This window comes from Vipera berus (genome assembly GCF_964194415.1).
Source record: "Vipera berus genome assembly, chromosome: 15".
In the NCBI taxonomy this organism is placed as follows: Eukaryota; Metazoa; Chordata; class Lepidosauria; order Squamata; family Viperidae; genus Vipera; species Vipera berus.
Genome location: NC_138218.1, coordinates 4,570,322 through 4,592,070, shown reverse-complemented (window position 1 = coordinate 4,592,070; position 21,749 = coordinate 4,570,322). Strand labels below are relative to the sequence as shown.

At 47.5% G+C, this 21,749-nt stretch overlaps 1 protein-coding gene across 11 annotated transcripts in view; it reads left to right on the top strand.

Moving 5' to 3' along the window:
* Positions 1–21,749, top strand: part of STRBP (spermatid perinuclear RNA binding protein) — an 81,754-nt gene continuing 60,005 nt past the window's right edge. For 10 of the 11 annotated variants that reach the window (XR_014027983.1, XR_014027984.1, XR_014027985.1 and 7 more), the window contains exon 1: positions 293–359. The gene's annotated coding sequence lies outside the window, so the exon portion shown is untranslated. Of the gene's footprint in view, positions 18–292; positions 360–21,749 lie in introns of those variants that run through there. The other variant, XM_081339611.1, reaches the window with a different exon arrangement.

Below are 21,749 nucleotides of genomic sequence, written 5' to 3'. Positions count from 1 at the left end.
CAGCGCCCCGGCCAAAGGTAAGGCAAACGCGTTACGCAGGTTGCGTAAAGGCGGCCCCAGGTAAGCCGAGCGATGGGCCGGCTTACGCCAATGGCGGGCTAGCTGCGCCGATAGCGTGAAGGCGGCTGGGGCTGCTCAGGTGCGGGGCAGGCGGAAAAAGGGGGCGGGCTCAAGCGTTGCCCGGCAGCCCCGGCCCGGGCCCAGCCTATGGGGGCGCCGGGCGGCGTCACGTGGTCGCGGAGCTCCCCCCGAAGCTGCCTGCTGCGGCGCTTGCAAAAGAGTCGGACTGAGCCGAGCCGGGACGGAGCCGGGGGGGCTGCCTGGAGGCGGACGGGGAGCTTTTCCCGCGGGGGAAGCGGGTAGGACAGGCGGGATGCAAGCCGGGGAAGGGGCCGGGCGGGTGGAGGCGTGCAAGATGGAAGGGGGGGTGGTGCAATGCGAGGCGAGCGGGGAAAAGGGACTCGATCCCTGGGGAGGAGGAGGAGGAGGAGGACCGGGAGATGCAGCGGGAGGAGGAGGAGGAGGAGGAAGAGGAGGGCGCGCCAGGCCAGCGCTGGATCCCGGCAAAGGCTCCCGGGCTGCGGTCCTCGCACCCCCCAGGCGCCCGCAAAGCCTAGCTCCCCAACCTGGCGCCCTCCAGGAGCCTTCCAAGAGTTGCATTCCCACAATCCCCACCCACCCCCCTTCCTTCCTCCTTTCCCCCACCCCCCCCACCGGGCCAGGCTGGCTTTGAGTGGGGAAGGGGCCTCTGGAGGCATCTGGAGGGCTCCTGGTTGGGGAAGAGGACTTTGGGGGAATGGGATTAGGGGGTGGGTGGGTCCATCGGTTGGAGCAGAAGGGGGGGGCGGGAAGGCTGACTTCCCAGCAAATGCACCCCGTGGCTTTTAAGCCGGCGCCTTTGCAAGGCGGAAAAGGAGGCGAGGGGAACCTGGGAGAGAGACCTGGGCGGCAGCGGGGGTCTCCGGGGGGGGAGGGGGGAGGGCGAAGGCGCAGCTCGGGGATTTTGGGAAAGCAGATACGGGGGTGGGGGGAAAGGCGGCGGTGGGTGGGTGGGGGAGGCAGGAGGGAAGAGCATCCCGCAGGAGGGTGCATTGGGGAAGGGGTTGGCAAGCGGGGGGGGGAGGCTTGGAAGGACCCCCGGAAGAGGGAGAGAAACAGGGTCGGCCTAGGGCAAGGGCAGGACTACTGAAGTGGGGCGGGGGCTATCCTCAGAAGATGGTGGGTGTCCCCCCTTGAGAGAGCAGGAGGAAGGGGTGACCCCCCCAGGCGTGTAAGAAGCAGCCAGTCTGCAGGGAAAAGCAGATTGGAAGTTGGGTTGGGGGCTGCAGTAGGATGGTGGAGAGGGGGGGGGGAAGAGAGGTGCAGATTGCACTGGGTTGTCCTTGAGAAATTCAGGCCTGTGTATGGGAGAGAACCCGTTCCTGCTCCAATGAGGAGCCCTTGAGTAGGGGATTGGCTCTTGTGAGTTAGTGGTTGAGTTGGTGGGTCTAAGACCCGTCTTAAGGAGTCGCGTCCAGCTGGAGGTCAGATTGGGGAATAATAATTTCTCCCAGACTCTGGATTCTTTCTGGAGTGCTTCAAATACAGCTGGAGTGTTGAAACGGCCAAAGTTGCCTTTTGATTTCAGCTCCCGGAGATCAAGGGCGGGCGAGCTTTTGCATAAAACCAGGGTGCTCCACTCCAGCTTGTAAGCTTTCTTTCCAAAAGCCTCTGTGTGTGTGTGTGTGTGTGTGTGTGTGTGTGTGTGCTTTTCACAGCTGCATTAACCCGCTGGGGTGGAGGGGGTGGGGTGGGGGAAATGGAGAAGGCACCTCGGAGTTCGCTGTCAAAAGACACTGTCAATTACATCTTTTAATCAGGTTTAAGCCCCATCTCGGCTAAGAGAGCGCTTGCTATGACGCATATTTGGCTTTCGGCGTTTTTTAAGCTCTGAATGATGTAGTTGGGGGGGTGGGGGTGTCGTTTTTTGCTTTGGGACGGTAGCGGCAATATCTCCCGATATTAAGGTTTTGATTCACGGGTGGTGGCTGCGGCGTCAAGCCTGGGGTGTTGTGCAAAATTTTGCAAGGTTAATGGGTCTGCAGTAGGTGTGCAGAAGCCCCACTCAGTTGGGGCTGGTCTGTAGGTATTCAAGGCAGGGAACTGCTGTATTGATGTTCTTCACGTGGTGTCTTGGCAAAGGAAGGTGCAAATTTTCTCCCCTTTCTGTGTCGTAATCCTGTCGTCTCTTGTCCTGACCTTAAAAAAAGAAGCCTTGCACAGAGCAGGTGTTCCTCCCCTTACAAGCATTTATTTAGGACGTTTTTCCACACTTAACGATCATTTGCAGTGTCCCCCATGGTCACAGGATCAACATTCAGGCTTTCGGCAACTGATTCGCATTTATGACGGTCGCAGCATCCCCGGGGTCACGTGATCTCCATTTATAACCTTCCCAGGAAGCAAAGTCAATGGGGGGGGAAACACAGATTCGCTTAATGGTGGCGTGATTCCCACAAGGGCTGAAGGGATTGGTTAACAACTGCGGCAAAGAAAAGTCGAAAAATGGGACAGAAATCAGTTAGGAACTGTCTTGCTTAGCATGGGAAATTTTGAACTCCATTGCTAGGATAGGATAGAATAGAATAGAATAGGGGATTACAGAATAGAATATAGAATAGAATAAGAATAGAATATAGAATAGAATAGAATAGAATAGAATAGAATAGAATAGAGCTGGAAGGGACCTTGGAGGTCTTCTAGTCCAGCCCCCTGCTCAAGCAGGAGAACCTACACCATCTCAGACAAGTGACTGTCTAGCCTCTTCTTAAAAACCTCCAGTGATGGAGCACCCATGATTTCTGGTGGCCAGCTGTTCCACTGGTTGATTGTCTTCACTGTCAGAAAGTTTCTCCTTAATTCCAGGTTGCTTCTCTCTTTGGATAAGGGACGCGGTGGCTCAGTGGGTTAGGACGCTGAGCTTGTCGATTGGAAGGTCGGCAGTTTGACGGGTCGAATCCCGAGTGCCGCGTAACAGAGTGAGCGCCTGTTACTCGTCCAGCTTCTGCCAACCTAGCAGTTCAAAAGCATGTAAAAATGCAAGTAGAAAAACAGGGACCACTCCGGTGGGAAGGTAACAGCGTTCCGTGCGCCTTTGGCGTCTAGTCATGCCGGCCACATGACCACGGAGACGTCCTTGGACAAGCGCTGGCTCTTCGGCTTTGAAACGGAGATGAGCACCGGCCCCTAGCGTCGGAAACGACTAGCACGCATGTGCGGGGGAACCTTTACCTTTTGTCTCTCTTTGGTGAGTTTCCAGTGGTGGCAAGTCTGAAACGACCTCTGGTTAATTCACAAACGTTCAGGCTTTGGCTTCTGTTCACCACCCAAATTGACATCCAGATACCTGCCTCTGGCTTGGCCTTCTCCCTTTAACCTTAAACATTTACCCAGGACTTGGAAGTGAGTGATGAGACAGGAACTCTGGAATGGCCGTGTCTTCCGGAGGCCCGTAATGTAGTTAAAAAAGATTTTTTTACAGGCAGAGGTGGATTATAATATAGTATAATCATACTAAAATTGCTTAGACCAAACAGCAGATGGGCGACTTCTGGGTATGTCCTAGTGGATTTAATATTGTTAATATATATATTTTTTTTAGCTGGACAAGTTCAGTGAAATTGGCTTGCATTTTTCTAGCTGAACTAAGTCAGGCCCATAAAACTGTCTGCTAGATATAATTCATTTTCCTTGTACTATCAGGTGTCAACAATATGCAAATTGCATTAAAGTTGTCCCTTCATTTTAACCTGGGTGGCTTTACCAGCTGCCGCAGAAAGGATGGTTAAAAGTGGATGTACAAACACTTATCTCACATCATTATTTGTTAAAAAAATGTAAATTATCTCTCTGTATGTTAAGTACTGGTGGGTTTTTAAAAAAATGTTTCTTAAATGTGTTTGAAAAGTAGTTTACTCCAACAGTAGGAATATTATAACTAATGTCAGGTGCTTAGGTAGGTTATCTTGTCTGGCAGGGGAATCTACTTTGCATATGTTTAGAGGCTCTGATGCAGAGTGAAATGGGATCATACTGTATTCAGTGGATCTCATTTGCTGAGAATTAAATCCGTGAATGTAAATAAGAAGCAGGTCTAGTTGAAAAGAACAAGGGATGAGAAGGCTGGGTTATACCTAGCTTTTGACTCGGTAGTTAGGACTTTTCTGTGAAATGGACTCATTTCTCATAGAATAGAAAGCAAATGAATCCTGTTTAATACCTAGAATTTCTTTTTTTCTTCTTCTGTTCAATCACGCCCAGTTCTCAAAAGACTGCCTGGGCAAGTCCCTGCCATTTTCTTAGCCAGGTTTTTCACAGGTGGTTTGCCATTGCCTCCTTCCTGGGGCAGAGAGAGAATGACTGGCCCAAGGTCATTCAGCTGGCTTCATGCCCAAGGCAGGACTAGAACTCCCAATCTCCCAGTTTTTAGGCTGGTGCCTTAACCAAACCCAACAAAACCTTGGAGTTCCAATCCCATTTCCTCTTACACAATAATATTTGGGGGATGATAAAAAAAACTTGCTCACCTAGAGGATATTCCGTACCTGTTTCTTCCGTGTGAATAGGCCTGTACTTCCATTTATTTCTCAACTAACTTTACTGCACCAAAATTTCAATTACCTGATGGTGCCTAGAATTAAAGTAACAGAGTTGGAAATGAATAGAAGACCTCCAAGGTCCCTTCCAGCTCCTATTCTATTCTGTTCTGTTCTGTTCTGTTCTATTCTTTTTTCTATTCTATTTATCCTATTCTATTCTGTTCTATTCTATTTCCTATCCTATCCTATTATTCTATTCTATTCTATTTTTCCTATTCTATTCTGTTCTGTTCTGTTCTATTCTATTCTATTCTATTCTATTCTATTCTATTCTTTCTCAATCTTCTATTCTATTCCATTCTATTCTATTCTATTCCTTATTTTCTATTCTATTCTATTCTTTTTTCTATTCTATTTTTCCTATTCTATTCTATTCTATTTCCTATCCTATCCTATCCTATCCTATCCTATTATTCTATTCTATTCTATTCTATTCTTTTTTCTATTCTATTCTATTCTATTCTATTCTATTCTATTCTATTCTATTCTATTCTATTCTTTTTTCTATTCTATTTTTCCTATTCTATTCTGTTCTATTTCCTATTCTATCCTATCCTATCCTATCCTATCCTATCCTATCCTATTATTCTATTCTATTCTATTCTATTCTATTCTATTCTATTCTATTCTATTCTATTCTATTCTATTCTATTCTATTCTATTCTATTCTATTCTATTCTATTCTATTCTATTCTTCTACTCTACTCCATTCTAACCCTGTAGGTCATCTAGTCCAACCTGTTCCCCTCACAAGCAAGGAGACCCTCCACCATTTCTGACAGATGGCGGTCCTGTCTCTTCTTGAAAGCCTCCAGTGATGAAGCTCCCACAACTTCTGAAGGCAACTTGTGTTCCATCGGTTGATTGTTCTCACTGTCAGAAAATTCCTCCTTATTTCTAGGTTGAATCTCTCCTTGATCAGTTTCCATCCGTTGTTCCTTGTGTGGCTTTTGGGTGCTTCCTCTCTGTGGTAGCCGCTCAAAGATTGGAAGACTGCTATCATGTCTCCCCTGGTCCTTCTCTTCACTAGACTAGCCAGGCACAGTTCCTGCAACCGTCCTTCATATGTTCTAGCCTCCGGTCGCCTCGCCATCTTTGTTGTTCTTCTCTACACTTTTTCTAGAGTCTCAACATCTTTTTTTATAGTGTGGAGACCAAAACAGGTTGCATTACTCTAGGTGTGGCCTTACTAAGGCTTTATAGAGAGGTATTAGTACCTCACCTGATCTTGATTGAATTCCTCTGTTAATGCAATTTAGGATTGCATTGGCTTTTTTGGCTGCCGCCACACACGGCTGGCTCATATTGAATTGATTGTCCACTAGGACTTCAAAATCCCTATCACAGTTGGGTGATTTCTCCTCTCAAAAGCTTGGGGAAGGGGCTTTAGTGAAGGGGTCGGTGAGTGGGCCGCAGAGTGAGGCTTGGGTAGAGAGAATTACTACGTATTCCTGTAGCTTTTGTGCAAGTCATTGAGACGGTAGGATTGAAATTAATGGAACAAGTGGACCAGGGGTCTTCAAACGTGGCCCTTTTATGACTTGTGGACTTCAGCTCCCAGAATTCCTCAGCCAGGCACGAGGAATTCTGGGAGTTGAAGTCCACAAGTCATAAAAGGGCCACGTTTGAAGGCCCCCCCCCCCAAAGTAGATCAAAAGACAGCTATTTTGAACCTCAGAGGATTTCCTTCTGTAAAGGCAGAGTGATTGCCCCATGCGTTTTGGATCTCGTGTGGATTGCAGGCGTGGGCTTTGGTGATGATGTGAGAAGGTCAGCCCCCTTAAAAGGTCTGGAAGATTTTGACTCGTGTGGAGGATGGCTCTGGAGAATGTAGACGGAACAACTGTCCTTTTCTTAGGAATTAGGCATCGAAGCTTCCCAGCACAAGAACGCAGAACTGTTACGGAAAAATAGAACATACCTGTTTCTCCTCGGGCTGTGATGGTTTTGCGGTAACGCAGTCCAACCTGTCTCTTGCCCTTTTCTTCCCACGGGTCAGCAGAAGAAGGGAGAAGAGTTTCCTAACTCCTGTTCTAACTGGTTTTCCCCAAATATATCTGCCAATCTTTCCTTGTGCCCCGTATTCCTTGGAAGAGAAGCGTTTTCCCCTTTGCTGCAGAATCGCCCAGCAGGCTCCAAAGGGAGACGCAGAATTCCTCTCCCCTTTTTTTTCTGCCGGAAGAAAGCATCAATTATTAATTGATGGGATTGATGAATACATTAATTGTATCGTGCAGGCTGTCAACAATTAACTTCTTCTTTTTTCTTTTATTTTTTTAAATGTCTGGGAGGGGAGCTTGGCGTCTGCTGAGTTAACAGGCCCGGTGCAGGAAAACACCCATCTGGTTCTTCTGTATTTTTGATGAGACAGGAAAGGTCTCTCTCTCTCTCTCTCTCTCTCTCTCTCTCTCTCTCTCTCTCTCTCTCTCTCTCTCTCTCTCTCTCTTAACTGGAGCAAGGGCAAACCTTTCAGCTGTTTGCCAGGGGAAATTTCAGCTCTTGACTACCTTAATCTTGACTAGAAAAGGCAAAGGTTCCCCCGCACATGCGTGCTAGTTGTTTCCGACTCTAGGGGCCGGTCCTCATCTCCGTTTCAAAGCCGAAGAGCCAGCGCTTGTCCGAGGACGTCTCCGTGGTCAGGTGGCCGGCATGACTAGACGCCAAAGGCGCACGGAACGCTGTTCCCTTCCCACTGGAGCGGTCCCTATTTTTCTACTTGCATTTTTACGTGCTTTCGAACTGCTAGGCTGGCAGAAGCTGGGACGAGGAACAGGCGCTCACTCTGCTACGCGGCACTCGGGATTCGACACACCAAACTCCCGACCTTCTGATTGACAAGCTCAGCGTCCTAAGCCAATCTTGACTAGGTTGAGTTAAAAATGGGCCCTTGTTGCGACGTGACATTTTGCCCAAAGCTGGTAGCGTGATCCGTTGATTTGGTTTTAAGGCGGCGCTTTTCAAATCGGCCAACGTTAAGATGTGTGGACTTCCAGAATTCCCCAGCCAGCTTAGTTGCAAAGTTTGAGAAAGAGGTATTTAAGGCTTTTGAACTAGGTTTGTGTTGTTGTTTTTTCATGCCACTGAAGAATGGAGTGAGAAGCATCGAGAATTTGGGATTTGTCTTGAGTATCTTATTCATTAGAGGGACGTGGTGGCTCAGTGGGTTAGGACGCTGAGCTTGTCGATCAGATGGTCGGCAGTTTGGCGGGTCAAATCCCGAGTGCCGCGTAGCAGAGTGAGCGCCTGTTACTCGTCCCAGCTTCTGCCAACCTAGCAGTTCGAAAGCACGTAAAAATGCAAGTAGAAAAATAGGGACCACTCCGGTGGGAAGGGAACAGCGTTCCGTGCGCCTTTGGCGTCTAGTCATGCCGGTCACATGACCACGGAGACATCCTCGGACAAGCACTGGCTCTTCGGCTTTGAAACGGAGATGAGCACCGGCCCCTATAGTCGGAAACGACTAGCACGCATGTGCGGGGGAACCTTTATCTTTACCTTTACCTTTACCTGTCTTATTCATTAATACAAATTAAATTCCTAATCCCTACATCTTACACTTATACAGAAAAATGCATATATAGAATTTGGGATTTAATGGGAAGGAAACCCCATGATGTGTTTGCTGGTTTTTTGTAGATGTGTCTAAGCCATTCTATATTCTCCTAACAAGGGCAAGGTCAAAATAGCCACGATGGTAGTTACATAAATTTATAACCTTTTTTTATTGCATTGTGTGCGTGTGATACCTAGGAAAATGGGGTGGTGCTTCGGTTATATAAGTGCCAACCTCCTTGTGTGTCTCTTGTCTGCTTCTCAGCTGCCACTACAGCCTGCTTTCTTCCTAAAGGGAGGGGGCAAAATGGAAAACTTCCTAAATTGTGGAAAAAATGGAAAACGGTCCTGACAAAATTGAATTTTGCCCTTGCAGAGTTAATTAAAAATTCAGCTCTTTGCCAACTTTTCTTCTGGAAACCCTGTAAATAGACTGTAACCTGGTTTGTTTCCTTTGGCCTCGCACCTAGCTGTCATGGTTTGTTTGTAGACCAATGTTCCTAGCTTAGGAAGTTGCATAAATTCAACGAGAGTGGCTTTCCCTAAACCAAAGTTAAAGCCAACCATGGGTTGCTGCAAAGTGTCTTACACAGACATGAGTTACCAGGAAGTTAGTGGCGTCTGGAGTTCACCAAACTTTTTAGGGCTGAGAAAAGGTTTCGCAGATTTTTATGCTGTGGGGATGCTGATAGTTTCAATCAGAATAGAGCTGGAAGGGACCCTTGAGGTCTTCTAGTCCAACCCCCTGCTCAGGTAGGAGATCCTAGACCATTTCAGACAGTGTTGGAAGCACCCACAACTTCTGAAGGGAAGCTGTTCCACTGGGTAATTGTTCTCACTGTTAATTCCAAAATTGTTTCTCTGCTTGATTAGTTTCCACCCGTTATTTCTTGTCCTGCCTTCTGATGATTTGGAAAATAAACTGACCCCCTTCTTTGTGGCAACCCCTCAAATACTGGAACCCAGCTATCATGTGTTCCCTAGTCCTTCTTTTCACTAGAGTCTCGACTAGCCAAACCCAATTCCTGCAACCATTCTTCTATCCCTTTTTATACCTTTTCTTGCAAGAGGGACGCGGTGGCTCAGTGGGTTAGGACGCTGAGCTTGTCGATCAGAAGGTCGGCAGTTTGGCGGGTTGAATCCCGAGTGCCGCGTAGCAGAGCGAGCGCCTGTTACTCGTCCCAGCTTCTGCCAGCCTAGCAGTTCGAAAGCACGTAAAAATGCAAGTAGAAAAATAGGGACCACTCCGGTGGGAAGGGAACAGCGTTCCGTGCGCCTTTGGCGTCTAGTCATGCCGGCCACATGACCACGGAGACGTCCTGGGACAAGCGCTGGCTCTTCGGCTTTGAAACGGAGATGAGCACCGGCCCCTAGAGTCGGAAACAACTAGCACGCGTGTGCGGGGGAACCTTTACCTTTACCTTTTCTTGCAAGAGCCGTCAAATTGGGAGACGTACTATTGAACCGGTGTGTCTTGGCATCTTTGCTGATAGGATCTGAGTTGTCCATATCCGTTCCTAAACAAGGAGAACATGAAATACTTGACATCTTGATAAGCCCAGAGGCAGAGGTGGGTTTACACTGGCTTAAAATGTCAGTGTGTCTGACCTTCACTTGGGGCGGATTCTGACAACCGTGCCTTGTCCAAAAACGTCACAAGTAATAGAGATGCTGCTTGTCCCTGAAACTTTCCAGTAATGCCCCCCACCCCAGCCTTTGCGGCCAGAGGACATGGAGCTTTTCTCTTCTCCAAGGAGAACAATGGGAGACTCAGCCAGGTGGATGCACAGGACAAATTTTTTTTCCTCTCCTCGGCCCCTTTTGGCAAGCATCTGTGACGCTGCCGGGTGCCAGATTTGAGAAAAAATGCAATCCTTTTTATAGCAGTAATGCTTTAAAAAAGCACCCACACATTTTTCTTCCCAGCCCCAATGCTGCTACAGAACCAACTGTGCTGGGAAGGTGTGGAGGTGGTGAGAACGAAGGGATGCTGAATTGGGCCAGCGAGGAAGTCCTTTAGTTAATCTTTTCCTGGGAGACATTCCTCCCCCCATCCTGCCCCACTCCGGCCTGTTTGGACCTTCAGGGGCTTCTGAAACCATCCTTCAGAAAGCAATTTAGAAAGTGGATCCTCCGTTAAGCATAAAGACTGGAAATCAACATGTCCAGCCTAAGTGGCCACAATTTAGTAGAATAGAATAGAGCTGGAAGGGACCTCGGAGGTCTTCTAGCCCAGCCCCCTGTTCAAGCAGGAGAACCTATACCATTTCAGACAAGTGACTGTCCAGTCTCTTCTTAAAAACCTCCAGTGATGGAGTGCCCACGATTTCTGGTGGCAAGCTGTTCCACTGGTTAATTGTCCTCGCGGTTAGGAGGTTTCTCCTTAATTCCAGGTTGCTTCTCTCCTTGATTGGTTTCCATCCATTGTTTGTCATCTTACCTTCAGGTGCTTTGGAGAATAATTTGACCCCCCTCTTCTTTCGGGCAGCCCCTCAAATCCTGGAATATTGTATTTGTGATCCTTTCTATTCTCACAGCCTCTTTGCAGTCATCTTGCAAACGTGGTGAGGGTGCCTGCATCCGCCTTTAAGTGGGACCTTCTCCTACAAATGGCTGGACCGCAACTTTGGATTACCGTATTTTCGGGCGTATAAGACGACTTTTGAACCCCTAAAAATCACCTCAAAAGTTGGGGGGTCGTCTTATACGCCGGAAAATACGGTATTCTGCTTCACACAAAACCTTGCACAAGTTTGGTTGGGTTTATCTGTGGAGATTTGTGTGAGTGAAGATGGGGTGGGGCATGTAAGCCCGGGTTAGTAAAATGCATGGATCAAGCCCATCATGGCTTAATTTACTTAAACCTTTTTTTTATTTTATTTTATCATAAAAAATAAAAAAACAAAACAAAACCGTACATTCAACCCTAACAACTGCAAAAAAGAAAAAAATACAGTGTACGAAAAAGAGGAAAAAATGATAATTAAATTTAACACGTAGGATTCACCCTGAAAGAAAAAAAAAGCAGTAACTTTTCCTCCCCTTTTACATCTGTCTGTCTATCCCAGGGGTAGGCCACCTTGGCTCTTTTATGACTCGTGGACTTCAACTCCCAGAATTCCTGAGTCAGCTATGCTGAGGGGAAAGGGAGAGGTTTCCAAGCTGAGCCATGGTGGCTCAGGAATTCTGGGAGTTGAAGTCCACGAGTCATGAGGGGGCCAAAGTTCCTCCATGCTGGCTGAGGAATTCTGGGAGTTGAAGTCCACGAGTCAAAAGAGCCAAGGTTGCCTACCCCTGGTCTATCCTATCTATCTATCTATCTATCTATCTATCTATCTATCTATCTATCCACACAAATATATACATATTTGTGTACATACAGACAGGCAGACACACACACACACACGTGTGTGTGTGTGTGTGTGTGTGTGTGTGTGTGTGTAAAGGTAAAGGTTCCCCTGCACATGCGTGCTAGTCGTTTCCAACTCGGGGCCGGTGCTCATCTCCGTTTCAAAGCCGAAGAGCCAGCGCTTGTCCGAGGACGTCTCCGTGGTCACGTGGCCGGCATGACTAGACGCCAAAGGCGCACGGAACGCTGTTACCTTCCCACCGTAGTGGTCCCTATTTTTCTACTTGCATTTTTACGTGCTTTCGAACTGCTAGGTTGGCAGAAGCTGGGACGAGTAACAGGCGCTCACTCTGTTACGCGGCACTCGGGATTCAACCCGCCAAACTGCCGACCTTCTGATCGACAAGCTCAGCATCCTAACCCACTGAGCCACCGCGTACACACACACACACACACACACACACACACCCAAGTCCAACCTTGGCAACTTTAAGCCTTGTGGACTTCAACTCCCAGGTTTCCCCAGCCAGCTATGGAATCCTGGGAGTTGAAGTCCACAAGGCTTAACGTTGCCAAGATTGGATACCCCTGCACTAATAATGTTTGACGTCAGCTTGGCAACCCTTTCAGATTCTCAGCCATAGTTTATGGCTTAACACATCTACGAGTGAAGGGTTTACAAGGCGTTCAGCAAACCTTAATTAAACCATGCTTCAAGTGATGTGGGAGCCTAATGGATACGTGGGGAAAGGTTTTAAAACTTTGGACCAGGAGGTCTCTGGGTTTGTAATGCAGTTGTGTTGGCTGTTTGGGCTCATTACTTGCGTTTGTGTATCGCTGTGTCCGCAAAGCTCTGATCACCGTGGCTTCTACACCTCCAAAGTGTAGAGTGCACAGTCCCATGGCTTCTACACCTCCAAAGTGTAGAGTGCACTAAGAGTGCACAGTCCCATACATCATGTTTCTTCCATCCCAAACCCAGCAGAGATTGATTAATGGGGACTCCTACGTTGCCACGGCATCTTGGCTAATTCTGCGTATTTTATTTTAATCTGCCTCTCCTCTGCATTTCCTTTCTTCAATTGTTCCTCCACTTTCTGCAGCAATGAGGTGTTGCTTTCCCCTTTGGCTGCCTTTAAGCTTCACTCAGCCCGTTCTTGGATCTCCTTTCAACCGTTGCTCTTCACGTCCTTCTCAGGATGGAGCCAAGGTGGTGCCATCCAAGTGTCTCTTGCTGGAGAATTGGGGGGGGGGGGGTATCCCAGTCCACGTTTCTCTCCTGGAGCTCTTTCTTGAGGCACATCCAGGGGGGGGGAAGGAAAAAACAACCCATTCAGATGCAAGCTTAATATCTTTTTTTTATTGAAAAGTTTTACAATACATTTTTGAGTACAAAAAAAACCCCTCCTCCCCCTCCCCTCTCCCCAAACCCCCCCTACCCTACCCTCCCCCCTCCCCGACTTCCCAGAGCTCAATACAGGGTATAATAATACAAACAAGCATAATCTAAAGTATGCCAACAACAGTAATAAAACATTAAATTCTATCACCCTTTAACTCTCCATAGTCAAAATATTAATAAAATAACTACTAACTAATTATACGTCATAAAAATCCTCTACTTATTCAAATGCAAAATGAAACTTTTTAGTCCCGTATTTATTCTGAATATATTCAATCCATCTTCTCCATTCCACAGTGTATCTCTGTTGCGATTGGTCTTTCAAATATGCTGAAATCTTCGCCATTTCCGCCAAGTTAGAAACTTTCAAAGTCCACTCTTCTATAGTCGGCAATTCTTCCTTCTTCCAATGTTGCGCTACTAAAAGTCTCGCTGCCGTAAGCAAGCTTAATATCTTATGTCTTGAAAAAGGGGGCGATGATCACTTTTTAAAAAAAAATAAAATAAAAGTTTTAAAACGGAGGCCACCAAGTTTGGATTTTGCACTTCATATTAACCAAAGTATTAACCAAAGGAGGCACAGATCTCTCCTATGAACAGAAAAAGACACCGTCGCATTTTGGGAGCAAAGTCGTATTCCAATGCTTTTAAGAAACATGGGTCTCTTGGTCTTAATAGGCTTAACCTCATTGCCGATCAGGAATATCCACCCTCACCTGTCCATCGTTTCTGACCAGGCAAAGCCGAGTTTAACCAAACGCAGCTTCCAACTGGTTGAGGAACAAGAACCTCAAGCAAAGTCTGTATGATCAGTAGAGGTTATTGACTTACAGCTTCTTAGCATATCCAAGAATTATTGGGATGAGCGTGTGTGTGTTTGTGTGTGTGTGTGTGTGTGTGTGTGTGTGTTCCTTAAATGTCTATGGAGATTCTCCGTCATCCAGGTCCTGGTTGTCCCAAAGGTGCTTTTTCATGAGGCAACTGGACTTTCTTGTTTTTCTCTTTGAAGACGTTTCGCTTCTCATCCCAGAAGCTTCTTCAGCTCTGACTGGATGGTGGGAAGGATTTATACTCCTTGCAGACAGCGGGTCATTTGCCTTCTTTTAGAGAGTCGTTGAGGCCACTTGGAGGTTTGTCTGTGTCCTTAGGATCACCTGAGTGGTGCAAATGGGTGTGGAGCCTTCTTGGAACTGCGGAAAGGACCGCGTTGTAGGCTGGAGGTAGATGATCTTGTATCCCTCCACCTCTGTTGAAAGAGGGCTGTTCAATTTTGACCTAGATGGCCTCTTTGACCCCTCTTTGTCCATAATGTGGACAAACATTTGCCTTCTTTTCGAGAGTCGTTGAGGCCACCTGGAGGCTTATCTCTGTCCTCAGGGTCACCTGAGTGGTGCAAATGGGTGTGGAGCCTTCTTGGAACTGCTGAAAGGACTGCGTTGTAAACTGGAGATAGATGATCTTGTATCCCTCCGTCTCTGTTGAAAGAGGGCAATTTTGACCTAGATGGCCTCTTTGACCCCTCTTTCAAACCAGTGGTCCTCTCTGTCCAGAATGTAGACAGACCCTGAGGACACAAATAAACCTCCAAGTAGCCTCAATGACCCTCTAAAAGAAGGCAAATGACCAGCGGTCTGCAAGGAGGATAAATCCTTCCATCCTCCACCATCCAGTCAGAGCTGAAGAAGCTCCTTGGATGAGAAGCAAAACGTCCTCTCTGTCCAAAATGTGGACTTTGCTGTCTTTGAAAACGCGGCCTTGTGTCTTTCAAACACAGATGGGCGTCTGAATCTTGTCCTGGTGGGTTTGTTCTCCTATGTTGTGCGGTGCGTTTGTGAAGTGGTTGTTTTGTTTCCCCAAGGTACAGATCAGCACACGACTCACGGTGCGTTCCTTAAGTTCATTCCAGCAGCCCCGGCTAGCAACCTTTTCTTCTCGAAAATCTCAACGGCTTCATTCATCTCGAGAACTTCCTTCCTTCTCAGATGTTTGACTATTAACAGCTCTCAATATGTGGGAGAAATGATTTACGGACGGACGTTCTCCAAAGGTTGTGGTTTTGGCTTGCTGAGTCATAAAAGAGGCTGAAGTCCTGGCTGCTGATTGACAAAATGCAAATTGGGGGGTTGTTTTATGAGGCACTAAAGTCATCAAAAAGGACGCGGTGGCTCAGTGGGTTAGGACGCTGAGCTTGTCGATCAGAAGGTCGGCAGTTTGGCGGGTCGAATCCCAAGTGCCGCGTAACAGAGTGAGCGCCTGTTACTCGTCCCAGCTTCTGCCAACCTAGCAGTTCGAAAGCACGTAAAAATGCAAGTAGAAAAATAGGGACCACTACGGTGGGAAGGTAACAGCGTTCCGTGCGCCTTTGGCATCTAGTCATGCTGGCCACATGACCACGGAGACGTCCTCGGACAAGCGCTGGCTCTTCGGCTTTGAAAGGGAGATGAGCACCGGCCCCTAGAGTCGGAAACGACTAGCACGCATGTGCGGGGGAACCTTTACATTTACTAAAGTCATCAAAAGGAGGTTTCCTTGCGATGGTGGCTGTCTCGTGAGATGCCGCCCTTTTGCTGGGAGGAATTGCTCTAAGAAATTGCGTGATTTCTTAAAAAAATGGGGTGGAACTCTGGAAAAAGCAAAAATGGTGCCCTTTATAACTCCACTGGAGTTTTCGCTGCTGTGGTTTCATCATGCCGTTTAGGGAAAAATTGAGCTGTTTGTTCTTTGTGGTGTAAGGACAGCCAAACCTTTTTCTAAAAATTCCAGGGTGTTTCTGCCACACTTAACATTGGGCCATTTTTATTTTTTATTTTTATTTTTTTTCCAGAGGAATACTGCAGTTCAGCTATTTCGGATGTGATTATTCTTGGGATGTATATTTCGAGGGGAAAGTTGAATGCAGAATTCCTGCAGACTTTCTGTAATCTCGTTTGTATTTAAAGTTAACAGAGCCTTCAGATCTAACTAGGGGCAAAATAAATTGCATTTTTGAAATTAAAGAGCTATAATTCAGGAATATGCTTTAGCCCAGGCGAAGTGCAAAGCATCCTTTTTTCAATTTGGAGACAGGCAGAATAAACTACTCTGTAATTATTAAATGCATTTGCTTTGACTATATGGTGGGTTAAAACTCAGGATCTTGATTTTTGACTTATCTGCCCATTGAACTTAAGATTTCTCCCCACCCTTAAAAATAATGGTGTTCCTGGCCCCGTCTTCCATTTTGATAATAGTTTTGTTCCCTGCCTTTTGTTTTCTTTGAAGTTTTTAAAACGCTCTTTTGATCTTGACGTAAATCACTTTGACCGCTTAGAAAAAGATACGCATCAATTTGTTTGTTAAATATAAATAAATACTTTCCTAGCTGCCAGCTTTTCAAAGCAGTCTGTCTCCTCCACAAGGTTGTTGTCCATGGTGCTAACAGCATCCCTGCAGGCTTTTACGTTCTTTAAACATTCTTGTTGTGCGGGCGGCGTGTGTGTGTGTGTGTGTGTGTGTGTGTGTGTATGCAACCGTTGCATGCCTGCCATAAATTATGCAGGAATAAGCATTTCCTGCTGCGTCCCTGAATTTATAGGTTGTTGCAATCCAGCCAGATTGGCCAAACAGTCCAATTTACTGCTCCCTTCCTCACGGTTTATTGGCAACTGCAAATGACGAGAGTTGAGTTTTTGCTCCTGGCGATTCCTTGCTGCCAAATGGGCAGATCACGGTTGGTTAATTGTTGGCGCTGGGTGTTATGGGTGTGTCAGGTGTGAAGGAATCCAGCGCGCTCTGTCACCGTCGGGGATCTCCCGTGTCCCCCCCCCCGTGCATTGGGGGCTGAACCATGGTTATCTGAAGGCAGCCTGTTGGCATTTCAGCAGGGCCCAAGTGATTTTGAGGAAGGAAGGAAGGAAGGAAGGAAGGAAGGAAGGAAGGAAGGGAAGGAGAAAGAAAAAAGAAAGAATGGAGGAATGGAGGGAGATGGGAGGGAAGGAAGGAAGGAAAAGGGGTGGGTGGGAGGGAAAGGAGGAAAGAAGGAAGAGAGGGAAGGAAGGAAAAGAGAATGGGAGGGAGGGTGGGAAAGAGGAAGGAAGGAAAAGAGGGTGGTTGGGAGAGAAAGGAAGGAAGGAAGGAAGGAAGGAAGGAAGGAAGGAAGGAAGGAAGGAAGGAAGGAAGGGTTGCCCAACAGTGCCCAGTGGCTGTGTGTTTGCCTGGATCACTTTTATTTTTCTTTATTTGTTCAATTTCTAGAGCCTATTTCTATATTTTTTTGTGGTGGTGGGATTTAAGAAAGTGGCAAAAGTGGGGTGAGGGCTGGCAGCCAAGCTTCATCCCGTTCCAGGCCACTTCAGATCTTCTCTCAAGATGTTTTCCAGACCGAGAAGATGGTCTTTCAAGCAACCGATCCCAGGGTTCAAATTTCACTTCCACTTATAATTTTTGTCAGCTTCCCTGAAAGGAGAGTGTGAATCACACTTCGGAAAGGAAAAATGAACCAAAACAGACCCCTCCTAGCTGTCAAACCTGCCCTTCTTTCTACGTGTTAAGCGTTTATGAAGCTTTTCAAATCACTTGGCAAGGGGTACACAGCCATGGCGGCTTGAGAGAGCTGTAAACCTGGTTTGTGTTGGGTGTGATTGTCCTCTGTTTCTGAAGACCTCCATTTGGTGAGAGGCCATCTTATCTATTCGTGGAGGAAAAGCAAACGCGTGTTAGCCCGACTGAAATTCAAGGACGAACGGCCGTCAACTCTTACGGACTGGTCAAAAAATAAATATGTAAACGTTTGGGGGAAGAAGGCTCCCAGTTTTTCAAAACGGATCGTTGCAGTTGAACGCAGAAAGTTTGCAGAAAATCAGGATTTTTTTTCTCCGCTCCCCCAAATCGTGGAAGGGTGCTCTCTCTTTGCTCCTCTGCAGTAACATTTCACTGGATTGGCCGAGGCCGTTTTGGCCTTTAACGAGGATCGCTTTGTCATCAGCGTTAAATGTTTTGCTTCGCTTTGTTTTAAGTAGGGTGTTTTTCCTCCCCATTAGCTCGGGATTACGTTTCTACTAATGCTGGAGCCTTCCACACTGCACGGAGCAGAGAGAAAAACACGAGTTAACAAATAAGGCAATCTATAAAAAATGAGAGCTGTTAGATATGCTTTCAGAGTCCTGGATTGCTCATTACAAATTAAGAGAAGGTTAGCAGACCATTTATGATCGGTTGCAGGAGTTGGGAATGGCCAGTCTAGAGAAAAGAAGGACTGGGGGGGGACGTGATAGCAGTATTCCAGTATTTGAGGGGCTGCCACAAAGAAGAGGAGGGGGTCAGGTTATTCCCCAAAGCAACAGAAAGCAAGACAAGAAACAATGGATGGAAACTAACCAAGGAGAGAAGCAGCCTGGAATTAAGGAGAAACTTCCTGAAAGTGAGGACAATTAACCAGTGGAACAGCTTGCCACCAGAGATCGTGGGCGCTCCATCACTGGACTCTTTTAAAAAGAGACTGGACAGCCACTTGTCTGAAATGGTATGGGATCTCCTGCTTGAGCAGGGGGTTGGACTAGATGACCTCCGAGGTCCCTTCCAGCTCTATTCTGGTTGATTTGAGGCTCCTCTCTCTTTCGGGTTTCAACTGTCTCTGTTGGGCACCTGCCAGAAAACCTGAGTACTATGCCCATCATCCCCAGCCAAGCCCAAGTGATATTTGTGCTAGTTGTGTTGCAAGGGATTTGCACTCTGGCAGAGCTGGTGCATTTGTGGAGTTGTGTAACGCTGTTTCCCCAAACCCAAATAACTTCCCCAAAAATAATAATAACAAACTGAACGACGTTGGGTTATGGAGTACCCCTTAAGGATTATTTTTGAGAGCTGTTTTTCTGCTGTGAATCTCAAATGTCCTTTCCTGAATGGCGATGGGGGGCAAATGGCTTCAAAATAGACCGAGAGGATATTTAGGGAGGATATTTAGTGTACAATTTGTTATCCGATATCTCATTTGCAGCATAGGGCGCCAAGAAAGTTACTAAGCGACTCCCTTAAGCATCTTCTTGTTCCTTTCTCTGGGTCCCTGGAAAGGAGCGTGAAATTAATTGGGAAAAAACAAACAAACCCCAAATGATGTTTTAATTTGGGGAAACAGGAAATTTCAGGAGAAGGAGTTGAGTGTGTCCGGCTGGCCTTCGTATTTCTTCCAGTCCCCCCTTCCTGTTGAGACAAAGGGTCTCTTTTGCTTCTCCAAGTGTGTCTGATTTGTAACGGGGTCTAAACCGACGCTCGAATTACAGTTCCCATCGTTCCCATCCTCTCAGTGTGTTGACCGATAAAGATCGTAAAATGTCCTGCGGTGAATAAACCACAGTTGGGTTCAGGGAGTCGCACTAAGTCTTCTGTGATTTGCACCCACAAAGGAGCCACGAGGTTTTTTAGGGAGAGTGACAATGGGGTCAGATTGGTCTAGGGCAGGGGTAGGCAACCTTGGTGCTTTTATGACTCATGGACTTCAACTCCCAGAATTCCTGAGCCAGCATAGGGGAACTATGGCCCCTTCATGAGTCGTGGACTTCAACTGCCAGAATTCCTCAGTCGGCCATTTTGATGAAACTGCAGGCTTGGATCCAGACCAGGGATCTTCAAGCTTGACCCTTTTATGACTGGTGGATTTCAACTCCCAGAATTCCTCAGTCGGCCATTTTGATGAAACTGCAGGCTTGGATCCAGACCAGAGGTCCTCAAACGTGGCGCTTTTATGACTGGTGGACTTCAACTCCCAGAATTCCTGAGCCAGCATGGGGGAGCTATGGCCCCAGAATTCCTGAGCCAGCATGGGGGAACTATGGCCCCTTCATGACTCGTGGACTTCAACTCCCAGAATTCCTGAGCCAGCATGAGTGAAACCTTGACCCCTTCATGACTTGTGGACTTCAACTCCCAGAATTCCTGAGCCAGCATGGCTCAGCTTGGAAACCTCTCCCTTTCCCCTCAGCATGGCTGGCTCAGGAATTCTGGGAGTTGAAGTCCATGAGTCATAAAAGTGCCAAGGTTGCCTACCCCCTGGTCTAGGGTGCAGGCGGTCCTCACTTAGCAACCGTTTGCAGTTACGACAGCGATGAAAAAGTAACCTGGCGACCTTTTCTTGCCTCTACCACCTCACAACCAGTGTGTGGAGCAAAGGAAAGCCAAACGTAAGAATCATGAACAGTTGCAGTTTCCCTTAGAGACTGCTTCTCTTAACCATGGGGTTGTCGGTGCCCGTGGTGGTCACTAAATGAGGACTCCCTGTACTCGCTCTCCCGCTTGGTAAGCAGCCCCACAGCTCTATTTCTGGAAAATCTTTTTTCTGTCCGTCCTTCTCCTTACCAGCAGATGGAGGATTCAGTTCCCGGCGCCAGTTTCCCATTCGGGAATTCCCTTTTATTCCCAGGACGATGTCGTTCGGCTGGCGCTTCCTCCGTTTTGGAAATAGCCTCTCTGCTCAGTCCCGGTCCGGCTCTTATGCAGTTCTCTGCGCTGGTCCAGGCAGGTTGTTCCATCCAGCTATCAGCTCTGCCTCGTTAAAAGTTTTTTCTTGCCAGTATTTTGCTTCTGCAAAATATTTAATATTTAAGTTTCTAGCTTAAAATAAAATATTTAAGTTTCTAGCTTAAAATAAAACCGAGGAAACGGCAACCGCACCAGGCGTTGCCATCGAAGGCTCACTGTGAGCCAGCATTTCTTTGCAGTTTTGAACCTGGAAGCCGTTCGGTGAACTTTTGCCGTGATTTTTTTTCCCGGGGGGCATCCTTGCCTCCGGCCAAAAAGTGACCCGATTTCGTTTTTTCCTTCCCCTTGTCACTCGTTTAGTGACCAAAATTACAAAGGCGCTGGAAAAAAGCGACTTTTAAGACGGTTTTTCACTCTTTAACGACCGTCGCAGCCTCCCCGCGGTCGCGTGATCGGAATTAGGACGCTTGGCAGCTGACTCATATTTATGATGGTGGCCGTGTCCCAGGGTCACACGATTCTCCCCTTTGCGACCGTCTGACAAGCAAATTCAGCTTGAAAGGTCATTAAATGAAGCGAATCCCACTGTTCTGTACCAGCCTACTACCGGCCCTGCAGAAAAGGCAGGGACAACCCCTTTTACAAGAAGGCAAGAGGCTGGAACTAAGCCTGCCAAATTTATTAACATAAAAACATAAACAGAGCAAAGAGAGCAAACACGAACCATGAAACAGGAACTATTCAAACGGTTGCCTTCAGCAAACCAGCCCTCCCACGCATTCCCCTTTTATACAGTTCAGGGCGTGGCTTCTCACTGCCTCCTTCCGAGGTGCCCCATTGCCTTCCTCTGTTTACTCCTGATTGACTGCCTCCTGCGTCGGGCGTCCTTGAACAGGGCCAGCTGTGGGTCATCTTCATCCACACTGCCAGGCTCACACAGCTGGGTCTGTGTTGTGACCAGATGGGAGGGGCCTGGCTGAGGGCTCTCCGGAGCCTCAAGGCTATCCTCTGCAGGCTCTCCAACACCCGCCTCCTCCTCCTCCTCTGAATCGTCCGACCCAACTGCCAAACCCACAGGCTGACCCTGAATCACAACATCCACTGAACAACTTAGCGGTGGAAATTTGGAGGCCACTTGTGATCATAAAGTCGAGGGCTCCAGACTCGATTCCTCCATTTCCCCCCCCCTCCCCCCGCCCCAGACCTTTTGGAGCCCTGAGTTGTCCCTGGCCAGAATTTAACCATCTCTTTTGGTGCAAAGCCTCTTTTGAGTTTCCAGACGGAAGGTGAAACGGCGGCATCTGGTCCTCGGATGTGCCGAGAAAAATCTGCCAGCTACTCCTTGGAGCAGGAGGTG